The sequence below is a fragment of the Neophocaena asiaeorientalis genome, unplaced genomic scaffold (assembly GCF_003031525.2).
Source record: "Neophocaena asiaeorientalis asiaeorientalis breed wild unplaced genomic scaffold, Neophocaena_asiaeorientalis_V1.1 scaffold267, whole genome shotgun sequence".
NCBI lineage: Eukaryota > Metazoa > Chordata > Mammalia > Artiodactyla > Phocoenidae > Neophocaena > Neophocaena asiaeorientalis.
The window spans coordinates 1,916,424-1,937,897 of record NW_020173204.1 but is presented as its reverse complement, the minus strand read 5'-3'; positions in this window follow the sequence as shown (position 1 = coordinate 1,937,897).

Genomic DNA, 21,474 nt, shown 5'->3' with positions numbered 1-21,474 from the left:
TTTTATTGTCTTGAAATCTTGGAGGAAAAAACGAAACAAAGTTTATTTTACCGCGATACAACTTGATAGAGTAAGGTTTGCTATTAAGGCCTTAAGGTTGGCAAGAGAGGAAAAAGAACAGTGATTTCTTGTATAAAGTTCTCACAATAAAAAGCAGCTAAACATAAAAACAAGCAGTAGAAGAAACATAAAACATGAAAATAAACAGTAAACCTAAAAATAAGCAGTAGAAGAAACACCCCCATGAACTCACTTCCAGTAACTCCCAGGCATGCTACATTTATGTACTCCGAGTGTACATATATGAGAGTGATGGATAATGACCAGCTGGAACAGATCATATTTTTTTATCAGGTATTTATGTCAGTCCTAATGTTAAGCCTTTAAGGAGGAAGTGGAAAGCATTTCAGACTGATGTGTGAATATGAAATCTTTCTTTTAAAATTGGTTGACAAGTATTGTGTGCTTTTCTCCCTTTAGCATCACAAGCTAGCCTATACTATCTTAACTTGTTCAAAGCAGAATGTTGCTCGAGAATGGAAATGATTGTAAGAGCTCTTTCTGATAACAAAGTAACCGTGTGGTTTTATGGATTGCTTAGCTGAATCAGCAAGAGAAATTCTCCATCAAAATAACTTGAGAGTCAAGGTTAGGAACAGAACTCCCGTGTAAAAATTGGGAGATGTTGCCGTAAAAGCATAATCAAATTGGTCTGAATGCGTAAATTCAGAATCAAAGAGAGAACATGAGAAGTTCTGTTGTGGTGTTGGGAGGAATATTTGTAGAGAAATTCCAAGAATCCACAAGGAAAAACTGGGTTTGGGACTTTCAAGACTGAGGAAGTTCTATCCTTCCGGGTTATTCTGGAGAGACTTTTAGCTGATCCACGTATTTCTAATTACCTGAAGATGGAGGGATTGAAGAATCAAGTTGTATCAGTGGTTTTTAACAGACTTGTTGAGTTTTGGCTGGAAGAAATGAGAGAATCTTTGAGAAGATTCTGGAGGTGAAGGGCAGAGAGAGAAAAAGACTAGTGAACAACAACTACAGCAACAACACGTGATCCTCCCCACACCCCACACGATGCTCCAGAGTTTGAGAGCCTATAGAGAGAAGTGGAATAAATCCTTAACGTGAAGTTCTCTGGGAGGGGACAAAATATAAATCAGAGGCATTCTTTCCAATTATGGACAAGTTGGAGGATGGATCTATCACCCGAAATGTTGGGAGAACATGGAGATTCCATCCTTGTGAAATAATTCGTAGTCTCATCTTAATCACTCTGTCAGTAACAGAGATGAGACCCCCTGGAGCATCAGTGAGGGTGACAAGCATGAAGGAAAAGACCCTGGTTGACACTCCGTTTCAAGAGCTCAGGGAAACATCTCCCGTGGACAGTCTAAGCTTGCCTGGCGAGGTCTGGGTAAGAAAGCCGACATTTAGGAGGCTTCCTTCTCTAGGCAGTTGCCCAGTATTTGAGGAATTATTGAAGCCTCTCTCAGAGACGACTATAATAAGAGTAACTGATCAGACACCAGTTCTTGGGAACTTAATGGGAGATTAAGGAAAAACCCTGTGGCTGGGAGGGACAATTTTAAAAATCACCTGTCTTCACAGGAAACATCTGAAGTTCCAGGAATTAAAACAATTTCCTGATTATGATGTAATCTAAATGCATAACTTCTGCCACGCTAATTACAAGTAAAACCCTTGCTGACACAGTGAAACACTAGACAGCCCAGAGTTCCACTTATTTGCCATATTACAACATGAGTATAGCAGCTCATTTTATATTGTGATTTAACTTTGTCTATCTGATTTACTTTTCTCTGAATTCCCGTCTAATTATTTCTATCATCTTAATCAACCACATGTATTTTTCTGTCTCCTTAAATAATTTTATCACACAGGATAATGTATAAATATATTCTAATTCTTCTTTGGCATTTTCAAGTTCACACTCCTCTAATAGAAGACAATTTACTAATAATGCTTGGTTATTTTTATCAAGGCATATATTGTCTTGGAGCCCTAATGATTTTCTACACCGTGACATTGAAGGGCTGTAATTAGGTACTATAGATGTTTACACGTGAGCATTGCCACCTGGTAGCATCTTCCATAGATGTTAGTACATGTCCATAAGCTGATTTATATATTCATTATTAATAAGGTGTGCAAAATTTACACCCACTATTTTGCACATTGTAGCTATTTTGATATGTAAATGGAATACACAAAGCAAAATGGGCTAAACACCGGAAAAGGTGACATTAAATTTATCAAATTTAACAGTAAACAGTGTCATTTTGGAAATAAAAGCAGTGAACCATTGCTGTATTTCCAGCTACTAATGTACACAGAATAGAATAGAATATGAAGGAGAATTAGACCTATTTTTAATTTTAATAGCAATAACATTTTTTTCAAAACTGCTCTGATAAGTCAACGAAGACAAAATGAAAATTTTACCAAAGGGCGTTTTTGCTTTCAGTTAAAATGTAAACACCCCCAATAGAACATAATTCCCAAACTAACCACAAGAATATTCAGGAAAAGCTGTAAGATCAGAGTTTTCAAAACCATCAGAGATTCTGGATGTCAAGAAATTGAAATGCAGAAATAAACAAGACACAAGGCTGGCCTTAGTCCTTGAGGAATGGTGGGAGAAAGAACAAATCTGACTTAGATTTTGGGGTAAGGAGAAGCCAGACGCACTTTTAATGACCTGTTAGTGGCTGCATGTGGCTCGTATGATGAATTCAAACTCAAAATAGAAATAGAGTCTGTCCCTAGCCACCAATTCGTTCCCACAGAACCTTCGCTGTAGGCATGGGGTAAGGTGAGGGAAGGGAAGAACTGAAAGCCAGTACTGTAACCCCTCCCCAAAGGCACAAAGGGTCTTCCTGAGCGCACATCAACAGCCTACTAACGGTGATGGGAGAGATCAAAGCTGAGCCACATCACCTACAGGTGGACAAGGTGTCTGTCTTGCGTGGAGGTGGAATAAGGGCTTCCACCACGTACACTGCAATTCCTAATGCCTGGGGGTAGGTAGAACAGAGACTCAGGTTAAAGAGCAAAGAGAAATACCTAGTGATCCGAAACCTAGCAACTGCTCTCTAGAGCAGAGAGAAATCAACCTGGTTTGGAAAACTTGTGACTGGCCTCTAAAGCACAGACATCTAAAGTTGTGCCAATAACTCAGATCCCAAGCCCTGCTGAAGAAAAAGTCCAAACCCTGCCCTGAAAATAGTGAAATCCAGCGGCAAACTGAGCCTAACTAAAGCTCTGACAAAGTCCAGAAATACTTCAGCTACCGACTGGACTGGCTGAGCTGCTACACCAGCAAGCTGTGTGGTGTAGAAAACACCTGTGGTGTAGATGAGGCATGCCCCCTTTCTCGGGTGAATATTATTTCCTTTCGTTCTTACTGTTATTTTACATATACAGTGGCAGGAATGCAATTGGTAATTATGAGACAAGCAGAAAAATGATTCATAATCAAGGGGGAAGATAACAAGGGGAGCAGACCCACAGATGCCCCAGAAGCAGGAACTAGCAGATAAGGACTCTAAGAGAATTAGAATAACTATGTTAGAGGAGCTAGGAAAAAAGCCAGGGAATATCAACAGAAAATTTCTATATAAAATTATATATAAAAAAGAAAAATGCAAATACTACAAATAAAGATTTCATTGGATTTCATCATAATCTCACAGAATGTCAGCAAAAAATACATAAACTGAAAGCACACACATACAAACAGGTTAAATAAGCCGAGCTTCAAAGATTTGTGGAATTAACATGTATAATTGGAGAACCAGATGAAGAGGAGAGAGAACATGGAGAATATATATATATATATATTTTTTTTTTTGTGGTACACGGGCCTCTCACTGCTGGGGCCTCTCCCGTTGTGAAGCACAGGCTCCGGACGCGCAGGCTCAGAGGCCATGGCTCACGGGCCCAGCCGCTCGGCGGCACGTGGGATCTTCCCGGACCAGGGCATGAACCCACGTCCCCTGCATCGGCAGGCAGACTCTCAACCACTACGCCACCAGGGAAGCCCTCTATTCTCTACTTTTAATGTTTTAAACATTTTTTCGGAAATTTCAATTAAGTGGCTCCTAAGTATGATTTTCTTTTGCCTTTTTACAATTCTGGGGCTTCCATGACCTTTCAGATTTGTGGCTTGATGCTTTTCATCAGTTTTCGGTATCTCTGACATTAGCTCTTCAAAAATGGTCTCTGGGCTTCCCTGGTGGCTCAGTGGTTGAGAGTCCGCCTGCCGATGCAGGGGACATGGGTTCACACCCCGGTCCGGGAAGATCCCACGTGCCGCCGAGCGGCTGGGCCCGTGAGCCATGGCCGCTGAGCCTGCGCGTCCGGAGCCTGTGCTCCGCAACGGGAGAGGCCACAACAGTGAGAGGCCCGCGTACCGCAAAAAAAAAAAAAAAAAAGTAGAGAATAGAGCCACTGCATACAGGGGATAGGTGATATAAATGATGGACGATCTCCTTCAGAAACAATGGAGGCCAGAAGATGGAAGAATGTCATTTTTAAGTGATGCGAGAAAGAACAAATAAACTAGCAAGCACTTGCCAATTTAGAATTCTATAACCAATAAAAATATCCTTCAAAAATAAATGTAAAATAAATGTATCTTCATAACCTCAAAAATCCGAGGGAGTCGTATTCCAGGAGACTAGCAATACGAGCAATGTTCAAAGACCTCTCAGTACTAAAGGACAGTGGTACTAGAAGGAAGCCCTGCTCTACATGGAGGAATAAAAAGCAGCTTAAATTATACATGATTATTTAAATAAAACAGAAAACATATTTTCTTATTTTAATGTATATTATGGAAGGCAGAATAATGGCTTCCTAAAGATATCAAAGTTCTAATCCCCCAAATTTGTGAATATGTTTAATTATACGGCGAGTCAGATTAAGGCAGTTGATGAACGTCCATCTGCTAAATCAGCTGACCTTTAAATAGGACAGTCACCTGGATTATCCAGGTGAAGCAAGGTAATCACAACAGTTCTTAAACGTACATGAGGCAGACAGAAGAGTCAGTAGCAAAGCAATGTGATGTGTGCGAGATTAATAAATGTTTTTATAATTATTACTGAATATAGTTGTTAAATGACTTAAAAAATGAAGGTGGAAACTTATGTGAAAATAAATGAATACTCAGTGTTCTAATCTAGCAATATGGAATAATTCCTCTTTGGTGGACATTTTTTCGTACTTAAGATCAATTAGCCTAAGAGTAATTGTGGTTCTTGGGGTAACTGTGATGCCCCAAGGTCTGGGTGTCACGAGTGACAATGAAACATCTGACTACTTTTGTCCGGAATTGGTATCACAAAAATCTTCTGTATGGTAAGAAAACTGTCCTTTTTCAATGTGTGATTCTTATACCGTTATTCATTTTTCAACGAACTGTCCTGGCTTATAACCACTGCCTTCATTTATGTGGCATTGTGCTAGGCTGAGGATACAACAATGAATAAATACAGGTCACGCGCTTCCTCTCCTTTTCACTTTCACCTAATTATCTGTACTGAGATGCTGTAGTTCTATAGTTTAGCATTAAGGTTTTTTTTTTATGTGCAACTGTCTTTTCATTATTGAAGCATATTTAAAATTTCAGAGTAGAACCCAAGAAATAGGTAAAACTCATTAGCATATATCACAAAATGATTACAATCAAAATCTGCAATGGGATGAGTACAATTGTACGTTTATATTCTGCTACGTGGGACTAACGGCATATGGAAATAGTTTTTGTCATCAGGCTGCACTAGTCAGTAGATATCAAAATCTGCCACTCACACAGGTTTGGGTTCTTGTATCTCCCCGGTCATATTTCAATACATCAGTAGGATGACATCACAGTATTCTTGGTGAATTGAACCAGTATTTCAGGGTATGCTTATCTCATTTTCTTCTTTGAATACTAGACTGTGTGATAATACTTGTCTTGGATGACTTTTTTTTTTTTTTTTTTCGGATGGCAATGTAGCATGCTGGTTGGTTGAGAACATTCCTATATATTCAGACTGCCTGGGTTTGAATCCATTTACCAATTAGATGACCTTTCATAAATAATCTTTCAATGCCTCAGTTTACTTATGGAGAAGATAATGGCATCCGTTTCAGAGAGTTGTTGAGAATTAAATCAGTAGATGCAAAGTACTTAGAGTCAAGGCTGGCACTTACGTTTTATATAAGTAGGCAAAATATACGTAAGGCTGAAAATCAAAGCAATAAATATATGTTTCTGGCCCCTTTGAATTTCCTAGCTTGCAGCTAGTGGTGGAACCCCCTGACTGAGAGTCGTTACCTAGGCACTTGCCAGTCATCACAGAAAAGTTTGGGATCTGGAAAGACAAAGATTCCACTGAAAGACAAAAACAAAGGTTCTACTGACTTTTGCTCTAGAGGCTCTAGGGACCTCTCAGGACAGTACTAGGTGGACATGGTTATATTTCCCTTCTTAAAAACAAACAAAAGAAAAAAACCCAAACTTCCACATAGAATCATTTGGGAGAGACTACTGTAGCTACACATTTTACTTTAGTGTCCATATTTATATCACTTTACCTATTGATAAAACTATGACATATGCTAAGTGGGGAACAAGACAGTCAACTTATCAAGTCTGTCCTGCATCTCAAAAGAGAAAGAGTAACAATAATGTTTTCTGTTGTGTTCATCTGTTTAAGCCACTTATTGTAGTACTTTGGAATCTCAAAGTCACAGATACTTCAGAGAAGGGTCAAACTGGGTAGAATTATCAGAGACATGATGAATATTTGTTACCATACTCCTGCCAATTTAATAAATAAGGATTGATAGAAAAGCTTATATCAAATCTAGAATGAATGAACCATGAAAGTAATAATAAAATGTTCATTTCATTGGTCTAGTAAAGCCAACTGACAAGATTGTATGCCGGTAAGATATTCACTGGATGGAGTTAAAGCAAGAAGAGACAGAAGACTTGCAAAATAGCTCCAAATCTGTTACAAGCCCACTGTGGTAGGAGTATGTTTAAAACATTTAAGATCAGTATCAGAATAAGCTAGATTATGTGGTAAGTAAAAAATAATCCCCAAATCTCAGGGGCTTAACATCACAGGTTTATCTTTATTCATGAAGAAGTTGACTCTATATTTGTGTTTGTACGATTGCAGAGGCAGAAAGAAGGCATTATGGGGAGCCATGCACTGAATGTTAAGGTTCCACACAAATTTAATGTCACTTCCACTCATGTCGTTCACCAAAATAAGGAGCAAATTCACACTTAATTCAGCGACTGGAGGGAAGTGCACTGTTACCGATTGCACCAAAATATTTGACGAATGCCATTAATGACTCCTCATGACTCTCATTCCCAAACTTTGAAAATATATCTTTAGTTTTCATTGGAAAAAACAAGAATGACCATGATACCTCTACCAAAGTAAAGCTGATATATCAAGATTAACTTTCTAAGATGTTTCATCTATATCTCGCTTACATTGTTTTAATTGTGGTAGAGCACTTAATGTGAGATCTGCCCCCTCAACAAAACTTAAGTGTACAATACAGTATAGGCACAGTGTTGTATAGCAGATTTCTAGAGTTTTTTCTTCTTGCAGAACTGAAATTTTACACCCATTACACAGCAACTCCCCATAAGGAGTTGCTCATCTGTATCTCTGATTCTTTCAGTGGATGGATGCAATTTCAGTGTATGAACTAAACAGATTTTTCTTCGCATGATGGATATTTAAGTTTTTTCTGCAGTTGTGCTATTAACGATAATATTGCATGTACATTTTTACCTACCTATCATTTCTATAGAGATTCCTAGAAAACAGATTGCTGAATCATAGTGGTTGTTCATTTTTATTGTAAATTGGCACAGAAAATTGCCTTCCAAAAGCTTGTCGAATTCGCTTGCCCATAAACAGTAAAATAGCCACATATTTCTATTTGTTTAAATTATTAAAATTTTATGCAGTTGTCATTTACCTTGGTGCTTTGAAAATTTGAAACAATGGTCTTATTGTGTTAAGGTTAAAAACCAGCTTTTTACCCTTTTTTGCTCTGCTAGAAAACCCAGGGTAAATAATAAATTCCACAAACAAAACAACTAAGTCAAATGTATCTTTTGGTAACACTGAAATCTGCAAATTTGAGACCTGGAAAAAACTAGATCTGGCCCAACTGATAAAATTAATGCCCAAAAAGAAGTGGCTGAAAATACACACATTAAAATGTTTATTGACTAAAAATTAATGAAAGGATTTAACCCAGATGTAACTTGGATTGTGAAATTTTAACCCACAGAAACTCTACATGGTTGAAATAATGGTACCAAGGAAACTTTCAATGGCAAGGGTAATAGTTTCTAAACATTGATATACCCTGAAGAAACATTCAGCAAATCAAATATTTGAAATTTCCAGAAAAGCAATTATCCTGATGAAAATTATTTTAATGACATCAATATGGAATAAACTAGAAACATATAAAGGCTGCTATTAAAAAAACATAAAACAAAAGTGAAATTGGCTTAATTTCATTGGGGGAATATGTGTTCAGTGAAAATGCAGTACATAAATTTTGGCATAAATCTGATTGAAATGGTTGTATGCATAAATCTGATTGAAATGGTTGTATCCAAAATCAACACTGCCCAGTTGTTTGGAATCAAAATGGAAAGGCAAATAGATATGAGGTATTTAAAATTTCTGACTCAAAACTTGGGAAAAGAAAACAGTGCTTACTGAGCTCCCTTACTAAACAAACATTATGCTCTACTCCCTGCAGCCTTCTGTGCCAGGAAGTGAGGGTCTTAGGGTTAGACATCGTAGAGTGGACACAAAACTCAAGACATCAAAACTGGATTGCATTTATTCTATTTTCCCTCAACTTACTATTTGTTATGGACTGAATTATGTCTCTCCAAAATTCACATGTTGAGACACTTACCCCCGATGTGACTGTATTTGGTAGTCAAGGGCTTTTAGGGAGGTAATAAAAGGGTAGGGCCCTAATCCAATAGGAGTGGTGTTATTTTAGAAGAAAGAGACACCAGAAATTGATCTCTTTCTTGTTCTCTGCCTCATTTTTTGTGCATGCCCAGTGGAAAAGCCATATGAGGATACCACAAGAACTCTGCCATCTACAATCCAGGAAGAGAAGCCTCACTAGAAGCCAACCCTGACAGTACCTTGATCTGGCACTTACAGCCTCTAGAACAGTGAGGAAATAAATTTATTTGTTTAAGGCACCCTCTCTGTGATATTTTGTATGGCAGCTGTAGCAGACTAAACACCATCCTAAGATCTCTTTTCTTCCTTGCTAAAACTTACAGACATTTGCATTCTCTCTTCATAAATGGAAGTCTTCTATGTAATTGCTTCCTCTTTGATTTTAGTGCCATAGTTCATAGAACAAGCTCTGACTCCCGAATATTCTTGCTTAGCATTTTTCTATAATGTACGGCCCAAAAGTAAGCCTTTCCAAAGCACCTGGAAGAGTTAGGCATATTGAGATATTACCACAAATCTGAACTACAAACACCCAATTACTCCAAGTTTCATAGGCAAATGAAAAAAATTAGAACTGCATGGCAAAGGTGAAAGCACAAACCTGGGTGTAGTCTAAAAAGAAATGTAATGGAAACAAAAAATAATGTATGGTAGTCTTGTTTGTAGGTATATCTAGGCAATATAAAAATCTATGATATAGAAAAACTTGCACAAGCCTCTTAGATAGTCTCATCCACCAGAGGGCAGACAGCAGAAGCAAGAAGAACTACAATCCTGCAGCCTGTGGAACAAAAACCACATTCATAGAAAGATAGAAAGGATGAAAAGGCAGACTGCTATGTAACAGATGAAGGAACAAGATAAAACCCCAAAAGTAGGGATCAATCCAAGAAGAAGATATAACCATTATAAATATATATGCACCCAACATAGGAGCACCTCAATACATAAGGCAATAGCTAACAGCTATAAAAGAGGAAATTGACAGTGACACAATAATAGTGGGGGACTTTAATACCTCACTTACACCAATGCACAGATCATCCAAAATGAAAATAAATAAGGAAACAGAAGCTTTAAATGACACAATAGACAATGACAGAGATAGATTTAATTGATATCTATAGGGCATTCCATCCAAAAACAGATTACACTTTCTTCTCAGGTGTGCATGGAACATTCTCCAGGATATATCACATCTTGGGTCACAAATCAAGCCTCAGTAAATTTAAGAAAATGGAAATCATATCAAGCATCTTTTCTGACCACAACGCTACGAGAGTAGAAATCAATTACAGGGAAAAAAATGGTAAAAAACACAAACACATGGAGGCTAAACAATACGTTACTAAATAATCAAGCTATCACTGAAGAAATCAAAGAGGAAATCAAAAAATACCTAGAGACAAATGATAATGAAAACAGGATGATCCAAAACCTATGGGATGCAGCAAAAGCAGTTCTAAGAGGGAAGTTTATAGCTGTACAAGCCTACCTCAAGAAACAAGAAAAATCTCAAACAATCTAACGTTACACCTAAAGGAACTAGAGAAAGAAGAACCAACAAAACCCAAAGTTAGCAGAAGGAAACAAATCACAAAGATCAGAGCAGAAATAAATGAAAAAAAATCTATGATATCATTTAGAACTTTAAAAAAAGATATTGTATCTCCTTTTATTATAGAAAATCTGATGAAAGCAAAGCATGATCCTAATGGAAAGATATCTGTTGTAATAAAGAAACAATTAAAATCAAAATTGTCCCAGTATCAAAATTCTGAGGGGGAATGGTTTCAATATATTTACAAATTGAGTCATTTCTTTCCTGAAGGATGAAGTAGAAATGAGTGAACTAAAAATATAAGTATGTTCACGTCTAAGCAAATATACAATTGTTGAATTTTTGATGATTTATTCATCTATTATTTAGAACCCACATACTTTCCAGAAATTTCAAACTTTTTATTATAAAGAAAACATGTACCTTAGAATGATTTTGTAAGTTGGAATAATGAGAACTATATAAAATAGGTGTGTATGGGTTTGGGGCATTTTGCTAAGTGTAACTTTAAATATGGTTATTACCTTTGCTCACAAATTCTAAGTCTGAGAATTCAGGCAAAAACAAATTGAGTTACATACTTTCCATCCTCTGATCAAAATATCAAACCTGCTTTGTAAGAGAATCAAAGTCTTCCAGCTCTAAATTCCAGGAGTAATGTGTTCCTAGCTTAGAAGCATTCTTCGTCTGTCCACTTATTGAATCTATCCTTAATAAAGCCAAGGGCTTAACATTAAAAATAGCGCAACGAAGGCATTTCTGCAGAAGTTTGAGCCAGTCAGGTAAGCATTTTGGCAACCAACCTAATAAAAGTGATAAAGTTTATACTAATTTGAGGTGTAATGGACAGTAGAAAGATAACTTGGGTTTATCTTTCTTGAGTATGAGTCTTATCCTTTGCACGAAGAAAAACAACTTCAACTTTAAACCACTTGTTATGAGCCAAGAACAGGAGAATTCTGGATTCCGGAAATAGCAGCGCAAATATTTTACAATAGAGATTGAGAAGTCTAATGTGTATTCTGTACAATGTAAGTGCTACAGAGAAGAGAACCAGAATTTTCCCAATCAAGTTGAGGTCATTTTAAAGTGTGCCCAACTGAGATCACATATTGTAGACAAATATCTCAATCACACACAAACTTCAGCGACACTCCCACAAAGCTTTTCTTCTACCTATAAAACTGCACATTTTTTCTCCAAATTCTATATAACTTTTGCTGGAGCCATTATCCAATTAGATCCTCAAGATAGAAACATGATAAATATAACTTAATTTTCTAAATCCCCTCCCCCTGCATTCTCTAATTCTAATCAATATCTAAGCTCCACCAATTTTCTCTCTTAATATATTTATGATATTTCTTCCTCCCCCCCCCCCCCACTCATACAGTCCTCCTTGGACCTTCAGTTATAGTTACTGTAGACCAACCATCCTGGCTTTTCACCTCACTTCTTTTCAAGCTATGCTTCCAACTTGCCATTAGAGACCTTTTCACAGCATAACTGTGGATCCGCACTCATGGAAAATCTTTTGATTATCTTCCCCAGCCATCAGGCAAATGTCTAAGGTGTGTGGGAGAGAGAGAGACACACACACACATTTTCTGAACATCTCACACACAGTCATTGCTGTGTGGTTAGAGTACCACACAAGTTGAGATAAATGAAACATAGCTGGTCTGATGACTGCTTTGGTACAAAAGATTAGAAACTTTCAATAGGTGATCAGGTGAGGAAGGAGAAACTCAAGACTGAAGGAGGGCAATATGATGGAGAAAGTGGGGTTGGACTTCGGCGTGGTAACAGAGATAAGATTTGGGAACAAAAGCCATTGTAGGTAATACTTATCAGTAATGTAAAGGGAACTAAACAGATTCTACAAGTGGGGAAGAATTTTCAATACAATAGACTCTGGACCTCGAGGAAGATTCTAAATAAAGCTGATGCTCTATCAGCTCTAGTGCCAAGGCTCCATCCAAAGCCCTAGTTTTTAATCTGCAGTTTTGTGCTTTTTCTACATAAAAACAGCTCATAAAATTACACAAGCTTCTGGCCCTGAAAAACCTTGATTAAAAATAGCATTAAACCAGGAAAATAGGAAATATTTTCAGGCAGGACACCAGGCAGGAAAATATTGAGGCCCTTATTTCCATATGTTCGCCAGTTTCCATGGAGTGGCTGTAATTTGACCATCATAGTTTTCTGTTCCCGTCTCGAGGTGAATAGTACAGGGAAAATTCCTGATTTAATGGTTTATGATCTAAAAATTTCTTTGAGGACAGCTGGAGTGAAACATAATAGGGAGAATCTGAACATCTGTAGTCTACAGGCTTCTGTTCAACTATATAGAATATCTATATATAGGATATATAGAATATATATATAAAAATATATAGAATATATATATGTTCCTACATGTATTCCTAGATATGTGTATATATTTATTGAAAATCTCTTAAAAATTATTCAACCTCTTGTCAATTTCCACTTAAATTCTATAAAGAGTGGAGTGAGGAAATCCCCCTCCCAGAGACTTCTTAATTAGAAAGTAAATAACAGTAACTATCAATTATTGAACACCTATTCTGTGCTTTTCTTTATAAATGTGAAAGATAAATGTTATTTTATCTTATAAATGTCTAAATCCATCAAAGAAATTAACCTGCCACAGGCCAGTAAGAGCCCGTGCAGGTTAAAACCCATTTTGCATTGATTGTAAACCTAACCGTTTTAGTATCCACTGGACCACTCAGTTTGAAAACAAGTCAGTTGCAGCACACTGGTAACAAAGGAATCCAGGATCCTGATTTTGAGTGTACTCTCGTTTCCTCTCCAAGGAGGAATTGGCAGACTGAGAACTACGTTACCTACAAAAGTTGGATGCCATCATTTACAATGAAGTTTTCCTCCCTGAATGGGACTTCCTTCCCATTTCTTTATTTTGTGTTTTTACGGCCTGATCATAACAAAAGTAGATGTTATGTGTTTTCATAATGAGACTGGACTGTTCGTGGGTAAGGAGATAACAGTTTTCCAGTGGCTAAAAGCTGGACAGTTGATGTCAGATAAGAGTTGGATTTTAATACTGGTATTATCGTTTGCTAACACTGTATAACTCTGGGCAATTTCTAAGCCTCATTTTTACCATCTGTTAAATGAGAATAATTGTATTATACACACATAATATTGTTATAACAATCAGGTGTGATCATGCATATTAAATGCTTAGAATTTCCTTTTCTTCCTTATCTTCTCCTTGCTGACTTTCAGGGGACATTTTTCAGTCACAGGGCATTATACTGAGTAACAGATTCCTAATATATCACTGAGGCTGATTTAAAGTTGAAAAATTCCCCTAGGGTGACAGAAGGAGAGGTAGGTGCTTCTTAAAGGGCCAAGTGATTCCGCTGATCTCTAGTCATTCTGAGAATTAAGTACTTATTTTTCAATATTTATAAATGAGATCAAATAATAAAGTACATTAGCTAAATAGACAAATGGAAAAATGTATAAAATGGTAAGATTTCAAAGGCAAACAGCATACACCCAAGGGCTAAACTCTACGCAGAGGAGCAAACAGTGCTCTCAGAGTTACAGGTACCCTAACCAACTCAGGTATTCTCTGAAGCTGCACCCTCAGCCTGGGGGGCACTGCATGAGGTCTCTCTTTGAAGACCCTGAAGAAAAACCAGGTAGAGAGCCAGAGTCCAAAACAACCCGAAGGTTCAAGCCTTTTCGTGTAGCAGTAAAGTCCCTACTGGAAGGTAGTGCATTCCTAACTTAAGAAGACTCCGCTGAGCTCTCTGCTGGGGCATATCTTGAATAGTCCAAGAAACAGCTTCAGCATTTAGCCATATAACTTTCCTGATTCTTGGAGGCATATCCAAACAGTCCTTACTGCTCTATTTTAATCCTCCAAAGAACTGTATCTGGACCAACATCAAAGAGTCACATAATAAGCTTCAACGTATTTTTCTCTTAAAATTTGAACTGAAAAAAAGGGAGGATGCAGAACTACGTGGAAAGTAGGGTTTACTTGTATTATGTAGGATGTGACATTATACATGTGCACGATCGAATATCTCTCTGAATAATACTGTGGGTAGATTTTATTTTCTAATCTATTAAAAATATTTAACACAAAGAATTTACGGTCATTATAATCAGAAAATAATAGCATTATTCTATCACTGCTATTATAGGCACATGTAGAGTGCTGACATTTATCCAAATAATTTTCTTGGCTTTTTTCAACTTGCATCACTATGTGAAACAAAGGGCGCTTAAAATTCCATTTTAAAACTCAAATTAATAATGTCTGATGTTTTATTGATATTACTTACTTTTAAAAATTTACAGTAGACCTGGGACTTCCCGGGTGGCACAGTGGTTAGGAGCCCCCCTGCCAATGCAGGGAACACAGGTTCAAGCCCTGGTCCGGGAGGATCTCACATGCCACAGAGCAACTAAGACCGTGCACTGCAACTACTAAGCCTGTGCTCTAGACCCCGCGAGCCACAACTACCGAGCCCACATGCCACAACTACTGAAGCCCGCACGCCTAGAGCCCGTGCTCTGCAACAAGAGATGTCACCACCATGTGAAGCCTGCACGCAGCAATGAAGACCCAACACAGCCAAAAATTAATTAATTTTAAAAAATTTACAGTAGACCTATAAAGCACACATATGCCTTAATAGGCATCTATTATTTCTTCTGATATGAAATAGCACTAATCAGAAATGTCTTCTCTTATTAAGGGTATAAATCTTGTGAGAATTTTATCCTGTTGTCATATAAAGCCATCAAATGCAATGTTTGATGAATACTAATAGCCATATTCTAGTTGGAATTGATAAAAACGTGAAACTTATTTCATAAAGATGAGCTAAATAGTACTAATGCATTCTCCAACATGTTTTCACTCTATGACTTTTGAGATATTTGATGGCCAGGTAACAGAAAAAGTGGTCTTCATGCTAAACAGTAACTGCCCAGTTGAAGACATAAAAATTCAGCCACAGGCTAAAGAACAATGAATTTACAAACCCCTTCTACTTAGTTCAGATGTGTATACATATTTTTTATTATGGGTAGTGCAACAAGATTAATTTAACTTAATATAGAATTCTACTGTCTTAATAAAAGGAAGTTTCTATGTTAATTTTTCCCCCCAAGACAGTGTAAAAATTATGCCTTCTCATGAACCTAAGAAGGAGCATGTACTGGATTCACCCAAACCCCCTAGAGCACATCCTCATATTTTTGATTATAAACAAAATAAAGCAGATCCTTCGTGGACTGAGGTATCTAAGGTTATAATGAGGAAAGCACTATGGTACCTGCCATAGCAGGACAGGGCCCATTCTCAACTCCAGGTTACCCAGTATGAATAGCCAATTGAACTGGGGTAAAAAAAAAAAAAAAAAAAAAATTTGAAACCATTGGCCTAAGTTGAATTTAATTCTCTGGTTTTCATATAATCAATCTCATATCAGAAGAAGGGGTTAATGACCATCTATGTCTGCTACCGACCTTAAGAATTTCTTATATTTAAGCTAACAAACACTGTATAATTGATTCTGCCAATGTGTACAGTACAAAAATATATCCCTCCCTTTCAGAATGAAGTGAAAAATATATGTAACCATTTTTGTTAATTTAAGGATTTTCTACAGACTATGTAGTAAAGTTGAACAGTAAATGAATAATTTATATGCCAACGTGGTATTTTGTATCGAAATTCTTTAATTTGACATCTTCACGACTATAAAAATAGTTTTATAATATTTCTATACATGTAGTTTTATGGGTTTTCTGTAAATTTACCTCTAACTGATTAATGGAAACTCAAGGTCAATCTACTCGTACATAATAACGAGTGCTGGTTTCATTCCTGGTTAAATGTTCATGTTTGATCTTTCAGATCTCAGGACAGAAAGATCTCAAGACCTATATTTCCTTCTAGTGTTAGCACCATCTGAGGTTTTTAGGAGAGCTGTCAATCTCTTCTTAATACGTTCAAGTCCTTTGGAGGAAAGCCCACGCCAAAGGGAAAAACCACAGGGGAAAATTTCTGGAGCTGATTATAGAGAAGGCATAGTAGTCAAAGGTAAATTTCCAAAGGGATCTGATTAACATTGCTCTATCAAATAAGAACAGAATAAGCCATTAATTTTATGACATTTTTTCCTTCTATCTGGGTTTTCATAAGTTGGACTTCCTGCCAGGCTAATTAACCACTAAACATTTTACAAGCAATCCACGTGCGGAAGCAGTAAAATATGAATTGCACTTATGAAGTAATTGACAAAGAGTATATTGGGCACTTTAAGTAATGACGGTGCCCATCCTAATACCAGAAAAAGGCTTATGTGCTGGCATTTGACAGGTCATTAGTTAATCTCAGACCTCAGCATCAGATAATGAAGACTCAAGGCTAAAATGAACTCACACATACTAGTTGAGGGTATCCGAATGCAAAGAGCTTCTGAGAAAACACTTAGTTTTCTTGCCTTAGCATTATATCAAGATATCCCTGGTGTTATCTCAGATGAATTCTCTAGTTATTTTATTTTCTTCTGACAGTGAAGTCAAAGCCGACAAGCCAAGGCAGTCCTCAAAGAAATTCAATTACTGAAATGTCTGACAGCTTGCTTTGCTTCTTACTAAAGTTTCCCAAGTTCCTTGCAGCCTGGATAATATAATAGTTTGCTTTGCAAGACATGCATTATATTTTATAAATAAAATTTAAAATACTATCAAAAGAAACAAAATTTTCAGAAACAAAAATTTTGGCTAAGAAAAGGCAAAGTAATGATAATAGATTTGGAAGTACTCACTTTTTTTTTTGAGAGCCTACTAGCTTTTTAGTATCGTTCATGGCAGTTGGTAGATAGAATATGAAATTTTGTCTTTAAGACCGAAACCTATCAAACATTTATGGCTATGAAATCTGAAGTCACTAAAACAGTTTGAATTCAACTGGTGCATTCCTAAATTTTAAACTGTTTTATTTCTGAAGAACAATATCCCCGTGTGTTGAATAACTGCAGTGAATGACCGTCAGAGTGAGTTTAATTCACAAAGAAATACTAGGGCGAAGGAACAACATTGTATCTCTATTCCAGGGCCATCCCACCCAGGCCTAACTTCAGGGGAGTGGGCAATAGAGAATTCTGTTCAGGAGTAGTATTCTTTCTGTAGCCTGCCTTCAAGTACAAGAGAACAATTTGCACTGACTGCCAAGTTAGTCATTTCCCTTTTCTGCTCTCTCCGCGGCTTTCAACATTTTTAGGAAAAAAAAAATTGAATTATGTGTACAGGACAATTTCTTTTCTGAGTTGTTAGCACTTAAAGATTTTTATCCTCCCACCCCAAAGATGGGCCTTTCTAAAACTAGAGGCTGGCAGAAATGTGACCTGTCTGGCATTTACAGATCATCTGGTCCCAGTGTCTTCATTGACAATATGAGGAACTCAAAGTTAAATAAATTCCTTAGGTCAAGTTTTTGTTTGTTAGAAAAAAATGCATTTGGGTTCTACACTGATTCATACCCTCAAACACCAGATGTAGTTTTTATCATATATGTAAAACCTACTCCCATACATCAGTTTTCAAATACCTACTGTTCTTTGAACAAATTTTAAAATCAAAATTAGATAATGTGTTTCTTCATTTTACTTGATGCATATTTTCTAGAGAATATGTTATGCAACGTACTTTCAGTACGTTGCATAACAAAAAATCTTATTTTTCCTGGTAATATTAAACCAACATGCATTCTTTCATCAATTTCTAGTACTTGGCTCCAAGCGGAGTTAACAATAATAGATAAATAGTTATTCGAAATACTGTAACGCCCTTTCAACAAAGTGAGTCAGAAACCATTGAATGTGACAGAAGATTCTGACTTCCCATGACTTCTGCCCAATTCACCCCTTTTATCACTGTTCTCCCTGAAGAAAACCTCAGCGGTGTTTAAAAATCCCAGCTATCTGCTTATACTGTGATGGACACTGTGTGTGGGGAAACACAGCTTAGCATATGCAAAGACAGCCTGGGAGTGAGCATTACAACTGCTTTGTAGAGCGATGCGTTTTCTTAGTAAACTGTCTTCCGCTTTTGTAGACGACTGTGTCCTACCTTCTCTTTTCTCCTCCAACTGCCTAAACATTGTCACCCTTTCTTATTCTCAGGTGATGACCTTGACCCTTTCACTAAGAAAAAAGAAACGATAAGAACAGAAACATCTGTATCCTCCCAGGACACGCAGATACTAACCTACATGCAACTGGACGTTGACGCTTTGCTTTGTTCTTCTGTCACATACGTGACACAGCTGACACCATCTCCTTTCCCCTCTGCAAAGCCCTGTCTCTGTTGTTGTCTATGCCTCCTGCAACATAAACTTTCCACTGCCCTGTAACTAATTCCCATACTATGTGTAAATACAGTGTATACCTGTGGGGGGAGGTGTGTGGTATCTGCCATCTTTAAAATAAGAACTGAAGCCTTCTGTCTCAGATTTGCATGCTGGCCAGACACTGCCCTCTTCTGCTTTTCCTCGTCAGAGTAAGACTTCTCAAGAGTCTCTGAACTCACCGGCTCTACTTTCTCTCCTCCAATTCTCCCTTTAAAGTTACTCCCATCAGTTTTATCCTCAGCATTTCTTGGAGTCATTCTTAAAAGCTACCACTGACATATAATTTTCCCAAACCAATGGTCATCTCTATCTTCACGTTACTCAACTCTTAGCATTATTTGAGACAACTGATCGCTTCCTGCCTCTTGAAACACATTTCTCACCCATATTCCAGGATTTTACTCACCCTCCCTTTTCCCCTTGGTTCTCCTTCCATTGCACTGGAAGCTTCATACCCATTTCCTTTTTGTGTTGTCTTAATCTTCCTGACTTTCCTTAAGTTCTGTTTTCCCTCACCCTACACTTAGTCCACGGGTATGTTCATCCCACTCTGTAACCTTAAATATAATATGTAGGTGGTTGATGATTTCTGTCTTGGTCCATTCAGGCTAAAGCACTGCACACTAGGTAGCTTATAAACAACCAAAATTTACTTCTCACAGTTTGGGGGGCTGGAAGACTGAGATCGGGGTGTATGGTTGGGTGAGGGCCCTCTTCAGGGTTCACAGTTGGTGCCTTTTTGCTGTGTCCTCACATGGGGCAAGGGATGGAAGAGCTCTGTGGAGTTTCTTTTATAAGAGAATTAATCCCATTCATGAGAGCTCTACCTCATGACCCAAGGACTTCCTTACTGGCCCACCATCACCTTTGGGGGTTTCCACATATGAATTTGAAGGAGGGCACAAACATTCAGACCATAGCATTCTCTAAATAGTATTTCTGGCTGAAACGTTTCCTGAATTCAGATTTATATATCCAGGTGTCTATTCAAAATTTCCACTTGTATGTAATAACAACTCTTACAGAATCTTCATTGCGTACCAGGCCCTCTACAAAGTATTTTCTGTGTTTTTACGCACATAGACTCCCAATAACGCTGTTGGGTAGGTGCTATGATTTTTACCTTTCTGAATATGAGGAAACTAGAGCAAGAAAGAGGAAGAAACTTTCCCAACGCATCACCCGGCAAACGGCAGGGCTTGACTTCTAACCTGGATGTTCTGGCTAGACAGCCCTAGTCTTCATCATGGTGCTTTCTCACATTTCATATATCCAGAATGGAACCCTCATAATCACCTCTCTACTAAGTATGTTCCTACTTCAGTTCCCCCAACTCAGTCAATTTTATCTCTATTCTTTCAATAGCTTTGGAAAAAACACCAGGAATAATTTCAATCCTGACGTTCATTTAAACCAGAAAATCCTGGCATATGTACCTTCAAATACATCCAGCACTGGCCATTCCTCAGATCTCCACTACTAGCATACTAGTCCAAATCACCATCTTCTCTGATTGAATTATTATTATACTCTCATCCTAAGATGTTTTTCTGAGTCAGCATTTTCCTTCATGAAGTCTGTTCTAAACAATGTAGAGTGAAGCTAAATCTCATCTAGTAAGGTTGAATATTGCTTCTCTACTGCTAACATCCCCAAAGACTTCCTCTTACTCAACGAGGTGTAAAGTCCTCACTAGAGGTTATGGTGCCTAAAGGACCTCTCTGACCTCATCTCCTTCCATTCACCTCTTTGTTTATTGTCTTCTGTCTCTGATTCCCTAAGATGCTGTGGTTTCAGGACCTTGAACTTGTTACTTCTGCCTGAAAATCTCTCACCATAGATAGCCTCATTAACTCGCTTTCTTGCCCCAGGCATTAGAGGCTTGAATTGCACCCTTTCGGAGAGCACATCCTAAAAGAGCACGCCCCATCGTTCTCCTTGTCTGATTTATAGTACTTTTAAACATTTATCACCATAATGTGGACATTATATTGGCTCATTTGTATGTTTATTTTTGGTCCTCACCTCCCCAATTAAACTAGAAGCTCATTAGAGAAGAGCTTTGCTCACTGTTGTATCCCCAGCATCGAACACAATGCCTGCCACATGGTAGATGCTCAATTAATATGCGGTAGATGAATAAATGTGAACCATAATACATCCACTTAAAGATTCAAAAATCTAAAGTTTGAGAGAAGAAAGAAGGTTTTACCATTTGGCTTTGAATTTTACATGGATCTGCTTTTCCAACCCGGAAAAGGAGGCGTATCTTATTTACCATATATTTCAGTTTCTCATTTACCAGAAACCAATTTGGAGCCCTTTGGTTGCAAAATATAAGGGAAAAAAATCTATTAAATGATGAGACATAAACATAAAATTATATAAATCTACAGAAAGACTAAAGTAAATTGTACGGTTTTATCTCT